The 18,809-nt window shown below is 51.4% G+C and overlaps 1 protein-coding gene across 1 annotated transcript in view; it reads right to left on the reverse strand.

Moving 5' to 3' along the window:
* Positions 1-18,809, reverse strand: part of ASTN2 (astrotactin 2) — a gene marked incomplete at its 5' end in the record, with an annotated part of 312,614 nt that overhangs the window by 11,826 nt on the left and 281,979 nt on the right. The window lies entirely within an intron of this gene.

Below are 18,809 nucleotides of genomic sequence, written 5' to 3' on the forward strand. Positions count from 1 at the left end.
CAGAAATGAAAATGTCTCAGACCCACACTCAGTGCACGAAACCACGTCAGACAACCTGGAATGCCATATGGCAGCTACAATCTGGCAGAGCCTCCTTCCTAACCTGGAGGTGTTTTGTTTAGCAATCAACTTTCCCCACGACGTTTTCTCATGTTCTCCCTCTGCTTTCCAAAGGAGCTTGGGGCTACCTGCTACCATCTCACAGCTGATCCTCTTTTTCACCCGTGCCCTCAGCAAGATCATACACGCACACTTGCTTTTCTAGAAATACTAAGATATATTTTGCCCAAAGAGGTTCCAAAGAGCATTTCACCACTTGAAGCACATACGCTCTTGGCAGAGATCAGCCCCTCCGTGCCTGGAAATGCTGCTGTCTCTGCAGCAAAACACAGCATGTGAGTCCTATAAAGCGATGCCGCTTCGATGTTTACTACTATATTCAAACCTATTGGGACCTGAAGGAACTTTTAGAGGGAGACAGAAAGCAATTAACATGTGGCCTCATTAAATGTCAGCAACACCTTCCTTGTAGATACCCCACCCAACGTTGGCTGAAGCCTGGATTTTATCACTAGGCTCAAGATGCTTCTTAGGGGAGGAAGAGAAAGCGGATGGGGGGCTGTTAAAGCTTTGGTTCCTGGAAGCCAATGATTGTGGAAGACTGTCAATTGCATAAAAAAAAAAAATTAAAAAAATAGAAAAATATGTTTCTGTTGTTTCTCATTGCAAACAACCCCCCACTAAAATACAAAATTCTAAAGACAAGAACATAAGGCTGATAATGAAACCCCAGAAAGTGTCGGCTCATATTTTTTCAACTCCAGCTCATGACGCTCATGATGTTTGAGTGCTTTACTCATGATCCTTATTTGCGGGAAGGGAGATAAGGACTTCTGCGTCTGACCTTCCTTAGCTCCGTGGCTGATGTCTTTATATCCTACAGAGATACCACAGGCATTTCTGTTCTGCCTTGTGAACTGCTCCTCCTGAAGCCTTTGGGCTTGTGCAGCTGCTTAGTGAGATGCCGTATGACAAACAAGATGCCTGGACTGCAGAGAAAAGGGTGTGATGAGGAGCTGCTGAACACCCATGGCCGCATCCAAAAGCAACGGCTGTGGCAAACCCTGGTGTCCTAAGGAGATCCTCGCACCACCTAAATGGGGGACAGGGCAGAGACGCTGCTCCAGAGTCCAGCATCATGCAGAAATATGCTCTCATGCTTTCCGAAGTGGTGCAACCACAAGATGCTCCTGCCAGCAGGGCTTGGCTGGAGCTTGGCAGATGAGCCTGGGCTTGGCGCCTTGTTCCTGCAGTCACCAGACTCTGTTTTGCTGCCGGCTGCAGGAGCTGGGCGCAGGGCAGACCTGGCCGGTGTCACACACAAGGTGCAATGGCAGCGCAGGTACTGCCAGCCGTGATGCTGAGCATGGTAACACAAACCCTGCCATGGCTGAGATCGCATCACCTTGGTGCTACATGCACATTCTGTCATGACTCTCTGGTCAATCACAGCTTCCCCATGCCTTCTGCACAGCAGAAGGGGACAGCTCATCACGAAAGAGGAGATTTGGAGAAGCTCAGTGCATGCTGGGGAGAGGCACCAAGGGAGGTGACACCAACCTGCTACCACCACCCAGCGAATTGCTGTTTATATATCATAAACCTTGTGCAAAAGGACCGACATCTTCTGCTCTGCATTGCCACCATTTATGGCTCTGCAGAAGGGCAATAAAGACATGGCAGATAGCACCATCTTGCAAACAAAAAAGAAAGCCCTCCTCACAGTTCTACCAACAAGAAAAGTACCTCTTATAACTGGGCTTCTTTTAACCATCTGTGACAAGTGACCCTGCTCCCATCATGCGATGGAGGAACAGGTTAGCAGTGATGCTGGTGCCATGCCAGAGTATTGAAGCTTTGCTGTTTGTGCAAACACAAGGCTGTCAGTAAACTGTTCTCACAATTCACACCTTCATTTTTTTTTTCCAGGACAGCAAATGCTATGAGACTAATCGTTATCCTCCAACAGATGCCTCCCAACAACACCAAACTACAGTTCTCAGATGGAGGGAAATAAATGTACCTGCCACAACATGCCTCAGGTGTGTGATGCCTTTTGGAAGCATGTAAAACAGTGCCCATCAAATACTCCTGGTAGGAGGAAGAGCACAGGCTGCTCTGCAGAGTAAGGGGCTGCTTATTCAAGGAGACCTCTGGAAAAGGGTGCAGGAGATCTAATTTCTGAGAGACTAAGGGCAGGTGGAGCAGCTGTGGGGCTGGGGATGGGGTGACACAGTCACAGGTCCACCTCTGCCCTGTGACAACCCTGGGCAAGTCACCCAGGGTTATCCACACTGCAAGGTTACCTGGGGAGATGCCGGGGGAAAGAGAGCATCGCAGGAGACTGCTGAGCACGTCTACATGCACGGTCAATCCCCATGTAGCGCGAATGAATTTGCTCTGCTGGAGTCCTACCAGTTTGAGTGCTGAGGGACGGGAAAACGCTGCTCTGTGACTTTTGGCACTGAAATGCCGTCTCTGCGTGGCACTGGGTCAGCACAGCACGCTGCTCCAGGTCTCCTCAGCTTGCCCTCAGTCTCTGAGCTGCAAGGCCATGAAGAGCCCAGCCCTGCACTGGGGAAGGTGCAGCCTGGTCCCTGACTCCGCGCCCGTGGCAGACGCTGCAATCCTGAGCCGAGCTGCGATGCGGATTCGCTCAGCTCTCTCTCCTTATAGCACTTCATCAATCTCTTTGTTTCAGATCCCTGCTGAACAAGATCCAAAAAAATGATGAAAGGGAAAGAAATAAATTAATTAAAAATCCTGACTATTTCTTGCTACTGCCTGGATCCACTGCCTCCCTGCTAGAGAAATCCCCAGCAGGACGTCACCTTCCCAGCCTCAGCTGCAGCCTCTCGTTTTCCCAAGATTTTCCTCGAAACCCTGTCAATAAACTCCAGCAGAGCAGCGATTCCCAGTAGCACCATGGCTGTGAAAGAGCGCCTTGATACACAGGCCACCTCCTGTTCCCCAGAGCCCTGCTCCTGAATGATCCCTGTGTTGGAGGGCCAAGATCCCACAAGGAGCCCCTTTGCCAGCCGGACACCTTGCACGCAGCAGCGCCAAGATCACCTTCGGCAAAAACGTGTTTCACTGGAACCGAGGGAAAAAACACCAGCCTGTTTCAGCAGGGCCGTGGTTTCACCCAGAAGGTGCAGCATGGTCAGCGCAGCCCTCCTGGTCACCATGTCCTCAGGGTGCTGAGAGCACCAGCAGTGTCCCGTGTGCCTCCCTGCCCTTGATCTTCTCCTTGTCACCCCTGCTCCTTGCAACCACTGGCAAGGAGCAGATAATTAGTTCCTCATCCTTGATAAGGTTTCTGTTTGCCCAGAGCACGGCTCGTGCTCAGAGTACATCTTTTCAGCTTTAACACCATGGATGAAGGAAGAGCTGAGCAAGCTTCCCTGGAGAGAGGGGCTATACAGCACAGAGCTTCTGACCGAGACGGGATGCAGATGGGAGAACAGCTCCTTGGCGTGGCAGGAGGACAGCACGCCCAAAAAAGCCGCCCTGACATGAAATAACATTAACACAGCCTGTGTTGCAACCCTAGGGCTTTAGCTCCTTGGCTTGCTCCAAAGAGCAATAAGTCTTTTATTAGCTTGAAGATGCCCAGCAGACCCTTAGGGTATCCCATAGGGTTGGTCCCTGAACTCTGAAGACAGGATGATGGCAGAAAAAGCAGGATCACTATGGAATTACCAGTTTTGGGGAGGATGGGCAGAGGGAGGGTGTTTGAGGTCTGTATTTCTTGGCAGTTGTGTCCTCGCTTTCGTCCTGCTGGCTGTGAGGATGAAGATTCACAGATGTGCTTATACAGGCAATGCAGTGAGAACTGGCCCAGCTCTACACGATCTCCACAGCCCGTCTCAGGGCTTGGGCCAAAGTGTCCCCCCTCTCTGTGTGGCAAGGCCAGAGAAGGTCCCAGGTCACCCAGGATGTGAATTCTGATGTCCTTTGGTGAAGAACCAGAAGGAGGTGGTGCCGAGCCACTACATCCCAGTGCTTTTGGATCTAGTGAAGTAAAAGCAGCTTGTATCAGTCTGTCACGCACCAGAGTCCCTGTTCTTCTGAGACTCACCAAAAGATCCCTAACAAAGCCCTTGGACAAAGGTCAAAGGAGTTGCCAACGGCTGCCTGTGCTGCTGGAACAATTCCCATCACACCATAGCTCAGATTGATGCCTGAGGCTGCAAACCACAGGGGCTTGTCCTGCTCAGGCTGCGGAGTGAGGTACCGAGCTGTCCTGGGCTCAGCATGGCCAGGGAGGGCTTTCCCACACGTCCCTCAGGTCCTGCCGCAGCCTTCACACGGGCACTGCAATGCCCATGGATCCCTCCAGCTCTCCACAATCCCCCCAAAGCTCCGTCTCCTCCCTGGGCTCGGGTACCCCCAGGCAGCACCTGCATCCTCTCTCCCTCCTGCTGCAACACCTTCTGATTTCCCCTCAGGTCTGGGACAATCCTGCTCCTTGTCCCACAGAGACCCCAAAGCCTCCAGCCCTGTCTCTGTGAAGGTTTCGTGTTTTGGGCTAAGTCATTACTCAGAGGTTTCTCTTGTCTTCTTTGCACGAGTCTATGGGTGGGTGGCTTTCAGCCTCATCAGAAAGCACTAGTCCTGCATGCCGGGTGGGTCTCCCAAGAGAGACACATCACTTTAGTACCATCCTCGCGCTATTCCTGGGACAGCTGCTGTCCTCCTGCGGGGCTCGGGGAGGCTGCGGCTGCAGGAGACGAAAAGGCTGCTCAGAAGGAGAGAAGGAATAAATCAAACTCTTCCTCCAGTTGTGCCGGGGAGAAAGGAGAGACGAATGAGGCCCTGGACCCCTGCAGTGAGCGCCACAATGGAAATGTTCTCAGCTAACCATACCAGCCATTCAACCTACCAACGCTCTGCAAAGCTTGGCCATCACCAGTCCTGGGGAGATGGGGGGAGAGGAAGGTTGTGACCCTTGGCAAATTGGGAAACATTTGCCCCTCCCAACCTCACAGTCACTCTAAACAAGAACCAGACACTCCACAGTTTGCTACGCCAGGAGAACCCCTTGGAAGGGCTTGTTCTCATCCTCCTGGGGACTTGGCTTCCATCTGGGCTGCTGGTTGAAATCCAGCCCAGGCTGGTAGTGACTTCAAAAGACAGTGTCATCTGAGGAGTAGTGGGTGGTCCACAACAAGCGAGCCGATGGCTGACTGTTCTTATAGAAGCCACCACAATGGGGCCTCTTGCTTGACAGCCTCAGAAGAAAGGCAAAGGGCTGCATGGGCCGCAGGGAGCGGAGCCTGTCCTCTGCCCTGAGGGTGGTTCCTCTGCTGCAAGTCACCTTAGTAGGCTGGCACAGGGGGGTGACCGCGCACCCCTTCGAGCAGAGGCTGTCAATCCATCTATCTCCGTTGGGTTTGTCCCCAGCACAGTTGCCCAGCCCTAGCTTCACCCTCCGCATGAAACAAAGCCAAACAAAGCACCACAACAATAAGGGCACACAAAGGAACTGCTGGGAGGAGGGGGACGCCTCTGTTTGCTGCGCTTACAGCATCCCTGGCAGGATCCCGACGTGCCAACCTCCAAGCGAGAGGCATCCATACCCCGCGCTGGGCTGCGGAGCCATCGGGTCCCTGCAACAACCTCGCGGTGGGGGGAGGATGGTGGCACAGCAGGATGCTGTGTGCCAGTGAGCCCCGGCAGAAGGATGCCAGTCAGGTCCGTGGTCACCTCTGCCCGCTCCCCCGGCACCCTCAGGCCCCTGAATGGAGGGGGGACAGGGCAAGGGGCTGGCAGCGGGCGGGAGGTTCTCACAGCTCCAGCAGGCAGACAGGAGGGCGGAGGGTAGGACGAGGGGGGAACCCGAAACAAATAATAAAAAACAAAATCCCAGTAAGCACGTTAGAATTCGTTTGAAGTGCAGAGGAGCTTTCAGGCAGGGTTATGTACATCTCCCAGCCCGGCGTGATTTACACATTCCTTGCAAGCAAAGGAATCTTCTCTGATTTGAAGTAAAACAGATGTTTGGGGTTTTTCTTCCCCCAACCCATTTTAATCATTTCTTTATTGAAATGATGGCTATAGAGCTGACCAGCGTGGAGTGAATGGCCCTGCTACCCCCAGCAGACCTCTGCTGGGACCAGAGACCCGCTGCCCTGTAATTCGGGAGCGCTGCCCGACACAGTGGTGGCCACGCTTGCGAACATGCAGAGGTGCGGAGCCAGCCCTGATCTCCCGCAGATGCTGCTCCGGGGGCATCGCTCCTGCAGGCTTCTTCCTTTGCTTTCCCCTCTGTGTGGAAAGAGCACAACTCCCGGCAGCTTTTCTTCCTCTGCAGTTAGAGCTAACACATGGATCCTCTATCCCTGCTGCACAAGCCCAGGTCCAGGAGACTTTCTAACCCTTCCTACCAGTCCAGGAGACTTGTGTTTCATGGTGGGACTTGCCCTTGCTCCTACACCTTAGCATCACACCTCGCTCCCGTTGTGCTCTATCCAAGCAGTATCAATAGAGAAGGGCAGCGTGGCCGATGCCCACGGACTGGCAGCAGCTGTGCTGCTCACACATCCCAAGTGAATCAGCCCAGCACAGGGGACAGTGCTGGGCAGGCAGGCTGGAGCTAGGACTATAGAATCATAGAATCATTTTTCATATAGTAATTTTGGTTGGAAGAGACCCTCAAGATCATCAAGTCCAACCATTAACCCAACACTGGCACTAAACCATGTCCATAAGAGCCTCATCTACACACCTTTTAAACACCTCCAGAGACGGTGACTCAACCATCTCCTGGTTTGAGGACTATGTGATTTCAGTCAAGCTATTTTGCCCCTGTTTTTGTGCCATGTTTTCACCTTGGAAGTCATCTGGGAAAGGAACTTCCTTCTCCCAGAGGAATGCACAGCACTGGGTGCAGCCCGGGGCTTCTGCGTGCTGGTTGATGCTGCAAACTACCAGCAGACCCATGACCTCGAGTTTACACTGAGAATAAGTCATGCCCAGTAGCAAACCCATCCGGCTCCCCCATCTTCTTCTTTTTTTTTTTCTTTTAAACCCTGTTGTTATTTCTCAGTACTTCGTTGGTGGCAGGGCGGGAAGGTTTTTTGTAACACATTCACGTACCATTGGGACTCACTCCCATTCCCGTCTGGTACAAGAGATTGCACAAGAGAGAGAAACAAACGGGGATGAGGAAACGCGTGTTTATGAGAGACAGCGCAGTCATCGTGAGCAAGCGACCCCCCGCAAGAGAACCAGCCCGGGAGCCCGTGGAGAGTTTCCATTCTCTCCTAACACTCCATTCATCCCTCGTTTCATACCTCCCCCGAGGCTCCGCGACTGGCCGCAGTCCCACAGCACAGCACGGGACTCGGACCCCCCGTGCGCCGCCTTCCACGATATTTGTCATTGGGGGGAAATAGAGAGATGTTGTTGTCTCATAAAGATAATGAATTGAGAAAGAGCAGCGCCCTTTGCTCTCGTGCTCCTTGTTTTCCTCCCATGGCGGAGCAGCGAGTCCTCCCCCCTGCATCGCCCAGCGCCCTCCCCGCTGCCCATTTCGCCTCTGCCTGCTCGCCCCGTGCACCCCAATGCCCATCCTCACAGGGTTCTTTGTTAACAGCCCCAATGGAGGTTTGCATGGGCCTTTCTCGCTCTATGTGCTGTGACCGCAATGAGCATCCTCCTGACCCGATCGGGAGCCCTCTGTATAATCCAAACCACATTGCTGCCTGATTGGACACGGTCACCAGTAAGTAACCTTGACTGCAGTGAAGAGCGAGGGATCCTATATCACCACTATTAATGATTTCAGATTGTACATCGTTTGCAGATGACACAGAGAAGGTCTCATTCCTTGTTACTCCCTGCCCAGGACGGTACCTGCCTCAACTCAGCTGGCTCTAAGCTAAAGTCACCTGGGTGACAGTTACTCCTGCCCGACACTGCTGTGCACGCAGGGAATGGCGATGGATGATCTCTGCGTTCCCGCATGTGTTGCAGAGCTCGCAGCGATGGGGCTGGGGTCCCCCTGCAAACAGGTGGGGCATTAACAAAACCAAAAGCAATCTCCCATGCACACATACTACAACCCACTTGAGTCCCTCTCCCTCCTGCTCCTGCAAGACCCCCGCTGCCTCCCCCCTTTCTCCACACACCTCAATTTCATTATCTCTGATCTTGAGCTGCCTATTACATGCTTTTTGCCAACATAAATATTTAATCCCGGCGCATTGCACAGAAAGGCCCTTGTGGAGTTAATACTTCAACTCATGTTTCCGCTTGGAAAACAATTCGGCGCGTGGCGGGGCAGCAGGTACAAGCCAGGGACAGAGCCCAAAGCTGGGGAGCTGTGTGGGGCGATGCAGGGGGGGCTTCACACCATGGGGGGGCTCATGCCATGGGCTGGGCTGCATCAAGGCTGCTCTGCTGGAGCAGTGATCAGGCGGGTTTGGATAAGCACTGGAAGAGCCACAGGGATGTCACTACATGTTGCTGCCGGGGGACACTGCCAAGGGAAACACAAGGTGCAGCACTTTGCTGGGCTGCAGAGATATTTAGGATATTCTGTTCCCCGCAGTGCCCAGAGTGGAAAGCTCTCCGTGAAGGGTTTGCTTCAGCTGCCAGGGCACAGGGCTGAGCAGCCAAACGATCACAGGCTGCTCCACATGTGCACCGTCGCATCTCATAGAATCATTTTGGTTGGAAGAGACCCTCAAGATCATCAAATCCAACTGTTAACCTAGCACTGCCAAATCCACTTCTAAACCATGTCGCTAAGAACCTCATCTCCATGTCTGTTCAAGCCCTCCAGGGATGGTGACTCCACCACTGGGCAGCCTGTTCCAATGCCCGACACCCTTTCCGGGAAGAAATTTTTCCTAATATCCTAATTTTTCTTAATATCCAATCTATCCAATCTCCTCATCAAACACCTCAAAACACACCTGCACACCTCAAGGTTATTTAGAGGAGAAATGACTTCACCTCAGATGGGCTATGGGATAAGGGTTATGGGATAGTGGGTTGATAGGGCTATTGGGTAGCACTAAGGTTCCTGATGCTGGTATGGGAAAGACCCCCCAGCAAAGTGACATACAGTAGGGAGACCTGCATTGATGTGACTCTTGGGCATTATCCCAGACTTGCTCTGGGACAACTAAGCTCACAATTAAGCAAGAAGATGCTGTTATTAAGACAGGAACTTCCCCTGGAGAACAGGCTTCCCAAGGCGGGGACACACATCAGTCCTTGCCCATGTGGGACAGATGCTCCTGCAAGAAGGGAGGTGAGTGTAGGGCCAAGAAGACGACTTGCAGTGGGAGATGTTCAGAGGAAGGAGAAAACAATGCCAGGGGCTGGCAGGCTCCAGACACAGCTCAGGTTGCTGCTGCTCTGCAGCTTCCTCAGCAGAAATGAAGAGGAGAAGAGACGGAAGAAAAGCAACAAGCTGATTCAGAGGTATGACAGCCCAGGGCTGAGTCGAGGTGAGCAAACAAGCCCACCTCACCGAGCCGGCCCCAGGGGTCTGGGCAAACATCTACCGGTGACCCAGCACCGAGCTCTGTATGGGGGCTCCCTTCGCACCCCTCCCTGCCAGGGCAGCAGGTCTCTACACCCCGCTCCATCAGAGCAGGACCCTGACCCTCCACCCCCTCCATCCACCAGCCTCTGAACATAAAGCCTCACCCTCTGCTTCTCTTCTTTTTTTTTTCTTTTCCGAAACATTTAAATTATGACATAAGCTTTGGCTCCGAGGGCTTTCAGTGAAAAGCCAGGGTATTTTCTTTCCCCTTTTCATAACAGAAACCATATTGCTGTATAATCGAATTTATCTCATTCCTGATGAGGGAAGTGAGTGTGTGTGTGAGGTGACCAGGAGCGACGGGGGAATGTGTGCTGGGAGCATTCGTTCTGAAGGTGCTCAAGGCAAATATCCTTGGCAGTATGAAGTGGCATCAGGCTGGAGAGACCAAGCAGACACCAAATGGGCCACAGCTCCAGCAGGAAGAACCATCCATGGCAAGTCCCACCTCACTATGTAGATGCCACTTGCACAACCAAGCAGCTACTTCTTGGCTTTCTCTCCCATTTTATTATGCTGTTCTCCTCACTATATAGGAAACCTGGGAAAGGGTGTAGCTCAGGTTTAACATGTCTATTTTACCAGGAAGAAGCAGCTACCTTGAGGTTATTTGCTAACCTTGAGTGTCTCCATTTTACATGGACCTACTCCGGTGCAAGTTCAGCTGAAGCCAATGGGAACTGTGGCTCTGCCAGTGAAGCCTCAAGTTGCACCAGGGGAGGTTTACATTGGATATTAGGAAAAAATTCTTCACGGAAAGGGCTGTCGGGCATTGGAACAGGCTGCCCAGGGCAGTGCTGGAGTCACCATCCCTGGAGGCGTTTAAAAGGTGTTTAGACGAGGTTCTTAGGGACATGGTTTAGTGCTAGAGTTAGGTTAGGTTACGGTGGGACTCGATGATCCTGAGGGTCTCTTCCAACTGAAATGATTCTATGATGCCCTCAGAATGGAGATGCCTGAATTCACTGGGTAATTTTGCAAACACAGGTTCTGCAGCAGGGACTTGGCCATTTAAGCACTAACACAACTTGAGACATGCAATGAGGGCTGTGAAGCTGAGGGATTTCTTAAGCCTCAGGACATACAACTGGGAAAGGTCCTAACACTCCTGATAAGCCCACTTTAAAGAAAAAGAGTTAAGCAGCACCAGTTTCAGCGGAGAAATTGCAGGTCATGCCCTACCACACTCCTGCCCCATCACCTGAACCCAAGGCTGTCCAAGGTCCAGGGGAACAACACATCCCATTGGCACCAACACAGAAAAGCCCAGATGCACTCAGTATCCTCGCGCTAGGAAAACACGAGCAAACTTCTTTTGCATGGGGGAAACAATCCCAAAATCCAAGGAGTAAGTTAAAGGTCACAAGATCTGCTGGGAAGCAGCTGAGTTCAGCGAACGCCTGTGCAGGGCTCTGCCACCGTCACTGGTCCCCTGTGACAACCTCCCTGCAGCTGGGAAACAGCCCTGTCCTGCGGCCTTGGCAGGGAGAAGGGGTGGCAGAGCTGGAGGGCTCGCTGTGTGCTGATAAAGCCCAGTGTTGCACGACCAGGAGGTGGGTGCTTGCAGATGTAATGCTCTGCACAAGACAAAGATTAAAAGAGAAATGTATTTTTTTTTAAACATAGCTAAAAAAAAAAAAGGGAAAATGCTGATAACAAAGTGCTCTCTGGGAGATTAAGCTGTTGAAAGACTCTCTGTGCTGTTGGTGTTACAAGAAAAGGACGGAGTGGGATGTGCTGCAGGTGTCCTTTGGAAAGATGAAACAAAAAAAATGTCCAACTAGTTTTATGGACTTGTGTGCTGCATAGGAGATATATGCACATTGCTGGTCTGAGCTGGGACAGATCTTGTAGGTAATGGCATCCGAACTTTGCCTCTAGAGTGTGGAGGAAAAGATGGGTAGGTAGAATTCTTTTGTGACTTACTCTTTTATTTGAATCAGCATCACTTTTTGGGCCCAGTATCTCCAGCTTTTGGGCCCTGGGGTCCCATTCAGTCTGAGCTGATTTACTCCGTGGACTGTGGATACAGCTCTGGCTCTAAGTTCGCTCAGCAGTATCTGAACACCTGGGTACCAGAGCAGCTTGTCACATCCTTCCTGGGCACATTTGTAGTTACGGCTGAGCTGCTTTTGACCATTCCTTAAGGCTAGAATTAGCCTATTAAAAACTTGAATTGTCTGCAAGCATCAGGTTGAGCTGCTATGGGGTGCAGGGCAGCACTCAAAGGAGGAGGCAAAAACTTCCCACCCTAACAGCAAAGTGTTGGCTGGCAACACAGGAACCCACGCTTGGCAAATCTGACCATCATTTTGCAGAGACAAAGCCTGTCTGAGGTGTACAACAGCTATCCAGCCACAGAACAATGCACAGTGAAGGGATAACCACCCCAACAGAGACCTGAACAGGAAAACATTGCTAGCACCATAGCCAGTAAGGCACCAGCTCCAATTCTGCTGCAGACCAGCCCTGCCAGCCCAGATTTGCACCCTGTTATATCCCCCATTACAGCCCCTTGGTCTCCTCTTGCCTTGGCAGAGCAGGTGTAAAGCCACGCTTAGCAAAGACTGCCAAGCGAACGCAGCCATGCTGTGTCTGCCTTGGGCTGGCTCGCACGCAGCCCGCTTGGATCCCTCTGCATCATGCTTGCCTATGATTTAAATTCCAGGACCAGCAGGGCAGAGCTTGTTTTGGGCTGTGCGCAGCCCAGCAGGACTGAGAGCAGGACCGGGAGCTGCAGCCGTGAGGTAACACTGCCTCTTTGTGTCAAAGCCCTGGTGCTGCCCCCCGCAAGGCCAGCGAGCATCGCTCCTGCTACACGCCCGCGATGGAGATGCAGCTGCAGGAGCTTCATCCGCACGCTGGCAACGGAGGGGAAGCTCCAGCTGGCAAAGCGGCATCGCCCGCTGTCTCTAGCACTGTGTAAAAAAGTCATTTTGCTGCCAGATCGGCTTTGCTGGGAAACAAACAAACAAACACCAACACACTGAGAACAAGAACAAGAAAGAGGGGAGAGCATGAGGCACCAAGCCAGCCAGCAGCATTTTCAAGGACCTGCCTCAGCTTCCTTGCTATGACCTCTCTGGTACCTGAGTCCCAGACTGCATGAGGAAATTAGGAAGAGGAAATCCATTTTTTGGGGCAGGAGGTGCTGCTCAAAGCCCTGAGTAAAAAAAGCAACTCTCTTAACTGCTCTGCTGGAGTGGGGCTTATGTGACTTGTGAGCAAGGGCATCCCCCAACCCTGCTCAGCTCCAGCCCACTGAAGAGCTTCAGGTATGTCACATCACCTCTCCCTGCCTCAGCTTCCCTAACTAGGACATGGCCAACAAGAACAAAAACGTTTGCCCTTCTCCTGGCCCACTTCTTCTCTACAAGATAAAATAAACACCCACTCCAAGGAGTGAATACCTTGTGTCCTGGAAGGGAAGAGGGTTCAAACCCTGATGTAAGACTCAAATCAACATGACCCTCAGCTTTCCAGCCTTCAGGAAAAAGGTGATCTGTACCACGGAGAACCGACAAACAAAGGACTCCAATGCAGCAGCACAGTACAGCTTTTGCTGGCTCCGAGGCAAATCAAAGCCAGCAACACCTGTGATATTTATATCGTATCCCTTGCACTCATTCTCCCATTAGTAAATGAGCTAAGACTTCATGGATCTATGTCAGTGGCATTAGGTTTCTACACAACCAGAAATAAGAATACCCTCTGAGTCTGTAACTAGAAAGGGTTGGCAATGGGAAAAAGGTGGAATTGCAAAGGTCCATTTGTCTACCAACAGATGAAGAGATCAAACTCCTCCTCTCCACCCTGTTACCATTTCCAGGAAGAATCCTATATTTGCACTGTCCCCCAGTTGCAATGCCCTACACAACGTGTCCACACCTGCCACCCTTCCTCCAGCCACTCTCAGAGGTGCGAATGGGACCAGACCCAGCCAGGTTTGGGGCTCAGACGCCAGGAGTTTTTAGAACAAAAACACCAAGAATGTTATTTCAATCCGGACATCCTGAGGAAGGGGTGGGGAGGAGACGGCCATGGAAGGCAACAAAAGCTGTTCTGTTTCTCTTTGTGACATGAGGTATATGAGCAGAGGCAGAGAATTTTGGGAGGACAACCTGGTCTTTCCAGCGAGAAGGAAGAAGATGCTCATACACTTGGCAGATACTGGGGAAGAAGGTTCCATTGAGATTGGTGGAAATACACCTCCTGACTCCAGATCTGTCCCAAGTGGCTGAATACTGGTGGCACAGACAGATCAGAAGGAGAATTCAGGCACAAAGCCAACGGCAAATGGTTGGTACAACAACACTGCAACAGCACCTGGAGGCCCTGATCTGAGTCACCTAGGCTGGGCTGCACAGAGAGATAGCGAGAGCCTAAAACCTGACCTTATAAAGGGAACAGGCAAACAGATGAAGATGAAAGTGAGACAAGGTGATTTGCATCATTCAGGAGAACAAATGGCAACATTGGGAAGAGACTCCAGCACCTTCACTCACCCGGAATAAAGCATGACTGTCTTTTCTGTGGCTTCTGTATGTGTACTCTCCTAATGCTGGAAACTTCAACAGGAGCCCAACCTTTTGTGCACGGGACTACCTCAATAGCAGCAGAAAGAGAGACTGTTTCTGTCTGCTGAGCCCCTGACTGACCTGTACAGACCATCTTCCGTGGGGCAAATCCACCAGACAGCTTTGTTCTGGACTTACTTCAACAAAACCACATCTGAACCAGCATTTGGGCAGTCTGGTTGTGAAGCAACCCTAAACTGCTGAGGAAGAGCGAGCCTGCAGTCAGAGCACCGGCCTGAGATTTAGCAAACACTTGTTCAACTCCTGACTCGCCTTGTTTGAGCTTCTGCAAGCCAGAGAAGAAACTACAGCCATACACCACTTGGCTTCAGGAAGCTGGAGAGCATGTGGAATAGAAGAGGTGGATTCAGTGAAGCAGCACAGCTCCTGTGCACACAGGAGACTCAGCCAAGGGTTGTAACAGATGTGTTTTAACCCATGCCACTGAGCTATTTGGGATCTGCCTCCAATTGCTCCAGTGCTCACTCACGTGTCTTCCTGACGGAAGACCAACAATAACAATTAGTATCATATAAGGAGCAGCGGACTGCTGCCAGCATTAGCACGCTCTCGAGCACCAAAGGTTTCCATTCCACTTTTTATCCCAGCTCTGCATGAGGCAGAGGTCAGGGCAACATTCATCAGCCTTGTTCTGGGCCAGCTCCTTTAGCACATCCAGCCTGCTGAACAGCAACTGCTGTCTCTCCATGCTACGATGGGTTCCCCTACTCAATGCTTTTGCCTCTTGCCTTAAGCTCACCAAAATAAATTCTGTTCCCTGTTGGCCGGCACACAGTGACAGAGGCTGAGCCTGGCCACACTGGCCATGGTCTCCACGGGATGACACTGGCCGGGCAGGTCTTGGCTGCGGATGGGAGCCTTGTGTGGTCATTCCGAGCTCCAACTGAATTCTACCCAATGGGAGAGCCCGATCTCCATCCCGTAGGAAGGGGTTTCCACCTTTCCAACACTCCTGAAACACACTCTCCCAGTGCTTTTGGGCTGGTTCAGGATTACCCCAGGGAAACCCTATCTGAGCCAGCAAAGGGAACGTAAATTCGAGGCTCCTTCTCAGCACATGAACACACTCCAAGGAAAGGCTCTGGAAGGGATCCTGATGACTTCCATATTATTTCCAGTAAATTTTGTGCTGATTCTTGGCACAAACACCGGAAATGAATGGGCTAGGTCAGGAATGTAAATAAAGTGCAACATTGGGATTTAATCTAATCTATAATTATAGTATATGTGGCCAAGGGAAGAAGCTGGTGTGTTTGCACTGCAGCTCCACTGAGGAACTGGTGGGGGTTTTCATTTCCCTTTCCAAAATTTCCCTTTTTGGCTGAAGGATACTTGGTGTCTCCCCAAGTATCTGAACTGAACGTGCTGGGCTGGCAAAGCTGCTTTCCAGCAGCCGATCAGGTACTGCTCAGTGAAGAGGCATCCCCAGGCACGCAGGGAAGGATGGGGGGAGAAGCTGAGGTGGATGAGCTGGGCTGAAGGCTCAATGAGGCTGCGGGATGCACAGGGGGAGCTCCTGTCTTCACAGCAAAGACATTGGTTGGGTTCGTAGAGTGCTGAGCTATATAAGGGCCATGAGCAATGTAAGCTCAGTTCTCCAGGCTGAGTTTGACCTCTGAGACAAGCCAGAGCTTCTTCTCTGGACTGGTGTTTGGTGCATCACCAGTTGCTTGTCACAGCGTGGTGCTCCCAAGCTCCCAAACCATCAGTCTGACCGGCTGGTCCATGCAAGACAAGGACTCAACAGACACACAACTTACCCTCTGCCTTCCTCACCCCATCCTTTTCCAGATCCACCTGGGAGGAAGCTTCACAAACTGCTCTGGTCTAGCTGACCTCAGGGGAGAACAATCCCCTCTCCTGTGATGCATTTTGCAAGAATTATAAGACTTCTGTTTTTTACGAGCTTAAACTAAACTTGACAATCTTCAAGGAGCATCCTCAGTGCGTTGTGTGTGCACACAAGCACATTCACATGGATCCCCACGTCTGACACACAGGCAGAAGTGTCCACATGTGTACACGAGTGTATGGAGCACATGCATCTTTGTTGACATGATTTACTCCCCCTCTGAAAAACCTCCGTGCAGGGAATGGCATCTCAATCCCAGTGTCCTACAGGCAGGGGAAAGAAAAGGGCTGACAGGGAACACATTTTTGTCAGACTGAAATTGCAAAGGACAAAGAAACTAGTTACCCTTTTGTTAGTTTATGTTTTGAAATTACAGAAGTCTCAAAAGCAGAGGAATCAATCAGACTTTGTTTATTTGTTTGCTAGGAGAGCATTTTTTGGTTTTGTTTGTCAAACTCAAGCCCAGCTTTGATCTCAGTCTGGTAATACTCCAAACAAATGGTCAACAGCAGAGTGTAATTGCCATAGGTACTACAGAAGCGAAGGGACGGGATGTCTGACATTTAAAGAGAAGAAGAGACTTCCATGATCTCACAGTCCCCTCTCCCGGTTTACGTGACACCCTCAGACTACTGAACAAGCAAAAGCATTTGCTTATGAAGAGCTCTGCCGCTGCAGACTCTGTGTGCTCACCTAAGAGCCTAGAGAAAAGCACAGGTCCCTGCTGAGTGGCTATAATCAGGATTATACCCAGGCCAGAGCCCTTCCAAGATCATTGTTTTTTTCCACAGAAACAAATGAAACAAGCAGAAGAAATTCAATTCAAGAAATGACCCTGTGCCCGTGTTTCTGTTGTTGTTACGTCTGCGTGGGCTCAGAACAGAGTGTCAGCCTCACATTTCACTGTTCTGGCTTTCTTCACGCTGTGTTGCAACTGTGCGGACATCTGAACAGAGGAATATTTAATGTGGGTGCCTACGTAGCTGAGAACGTACAGATGGTCAGTAAACACGTGCTGGTTGGGTCCCAAATGTGCTGGGTACACATGCACCCACAGCCGTGCGTGCAAACAGGGCGAGCAGCAGGTGACGGGTCTGGGCAGGTGTGCTGGGTGTGCAGCATGAGATGCCGAGGAGGGGATGCTGTGGTGTGTGTGCACGCATGTTTTTTGGATGCCCAGGACTGCGGGTCCATACCCCAGGGGTGCCAACATGAACATGTGTCCATACATGTGCACTTCTGCGTGCACAGCCCTGGGAACGGCGTGCCAAGCCCTGCTGAGCGTCAGCTGCGAAATGGAGCCAACCCTGTGCATCACCCCAGGGCCTGTCCCCGGAGAAGGACGAGGTCCAAAGCTCCTGGATGCCAGGGGACTGCTGCCTGCTGGCTACCTGCAGCCAGGGCTCACCACAAAACCCACTGGCCCACACCCAGGGGCACCCACAGAGAAACATGGGCTGCCCACAGCCACCCCCCAGGACACACGGCATCGCCGACTTCTGCTCACCCCCCCAACAGCAACGCACCTCACGCCTGCAACACAGCAGCCTGGCTTGGACCAAAGGGATGACACAACCCCAGACAAAGCCAGGGCTCTCCCAGCCCTTTGCAGACATCAGGAATTAGATCACAGAGCCCCTCAAGCAATGGGCGAGTGCAATTATCCCTGCCCGGCAGATGGAGAAGATGATCTGGCAGCCCAGGCTGCCCAAGAGCCAGACCTCCTGGCTCCCAGCTCCTTCCGCAGCAAACCCAGCGGCTCTTCCCTCGCCCGCTGCCCCTGGCAGCCACAAGCCAAACGGCTGAGAACCCAAACCCGGATGATTTTATGGGCGGCGGGTGATTAGCAAGCACTGTGGTCGCTCCAGTCTCCCCCTGGCACCTTTTCAGGGCAGCCTCATTCCCACAGATATTAATAATTGTATTTATGCATTATATATATTTAACAGGAAAACATTTAAAATTATTGAATGGCAAGAGGTATCACTTGGAACCCACTTCTGGACATAGCCTTGGCCAAGAGATGCATAATAAAGGCTTCTCCTTCCTCGGAGGCTGTCAACATACTGAACCGGGGGGCGGTGGAGGGGAAGGCAAAGGGAAAGTATTAATCAAGATCTTTAAAAGTCCTCGCTGACAGACCAGTTGCCAGCTCTCACTTTAAATGCTTTTGTGGTCCCATAAAAAGTTTCATTACTCACTACAAAATGTGTTTTAATTATTACAGTCATTCTGACATTAAGCCTTGGGTGTTTCTCTCTTGCTCACTCTGTCTCTCCTCTGTCTCCTTGCTTTTTTTCTCTGCTTTTCTCTCTCTTACTGTCCTGACTCCTGATATCCCCATCAAGACAGAGGATGGATGCCCTGGCTAATGAGCCAGGTTGAAAAGCCCAGACCCCCTCCAAACAATACTGAAGGAGAAGCTAATATTTGGATGCCAAAATTATCTCTTTGCTTCGCACATGAATTACTCTGTAGGACTCAAAACGGAAAATCCAGTCCCATGTTGTCAATGATATCTCAGAAGACTCAGGTGAACAAGAACGTCAGCACCAGATGAATTTGGTGTCTCTCTGATGTGGTGTATGTGTCCTCCTAATATAAAGAGCAACTTACACAAACAACACCAATATCACATTGTTGACATCTGGCTGCTTTGGTCCACCAGGCATTTGGTCAGAGCGGGCAAGTTGCTTCAGTCTGACCACGTTAGCTCAGTTCATCCATCAGAGACAAC

The sequence above is a fragment of the Streptopelia decaocto genome (assembly GCF_964273445.1).
Source record: "Streptopelia decaocto genome assembly, chromosome: 17".
Classification (NCBI taxonomy): domain Eukaryota; kingdom Metazoa; phylum Chordata; class Aves; order Columbiformes; family Columbidae; genus Streptopelia; species Streptopelia decaocto.